We start from the raw sequence: 886 nt of genomic DNA, 5'->3' as shown, positions 1-886 counted from the left end.
CGCCTCACGAAACTTACCTTTCTTACCTTTGGAAATGCTTTTAGGCTGCGAAGGGGTTGTTGCGTCAGGGCCTAAGTTGGCATGTGGGTGTAGGCACAAGTGTTCGAGTTTGGGATGATGTGTTGATCCCAGGCTTACCTGGTTGACAATTACAACACATGGGGGTTAGTTCACCGGTCTTCTTTGTCTTAGAGTTTATCAATCAGACTACAAGACAGTGGGATGGTCAACGACTTACCAATGTGTTGGACAGGACTATAGCGGACAGAGTGTTGTGTATACCCCTTTCTCGAGTTGCCCATGTAGACTTTATGGTGTAGGGTCAGAGCCTTCGAAGGACTACACCGTGTGCATTGGTTACCGACTCCTTACTACGTCAGATTTTACTGAGAACATAAACCCTTACCAACCTATTTACAACAAACTATGGAAGATGCAACTTCTGGTAAAAATTAAGGTTACAACATGACGTATTTTTCATAATTTTATCCTTAGCTATTACAATCTTTACAAAAGAAGGATTCGTCCTTCCTCACTATGTCCTCGGTGTATGGCCAGGGCTGAAAATTTGGAACACATTTTTCGATATTGTCCTCCGACATCTGGTGTTTGGAAGAAGCTGCATGTTACATGGCCTAGTGCATTATCAAATGTTTCATTTCAAGATTGGTTTCTTTATGTTTTAACTATGCAAACTGGTTTTGTTTCTCGATTAGTGGTGTGTGCTCTGTGGTTAATTTGGCATGCTAGGAATCGTCGGGTTCATGACAATATAATAGTTCAAATTAAGGATATTGTCTGTAGGGTGCAGTCTTACCTCCTGGAGTTTGACGTGGTGCATGCGAAGTTTCCTGGATATCTAATTAGGATTGAGTGCTGGCGGCCT

This window comes from Gossypium raimondii, chromosome 8 (assembly GCF_025698545.1).
Source record: "Gossypium raimondii isolate GPD5lz chromosome 8, ASM2569854v1, whole genome shotgun sequence".
Lineage (NCBI taxonomy): Eukaryota > Viridiplantae > Streptophyta > Magnoliopsida > Malvales > Malvaceae > Gossypium > Gossypium raimondii.
The sequence above is the reverse complement of the archived record's forward strand: the minus strand, read 5'-3'. Positions refer to the sequence as shown.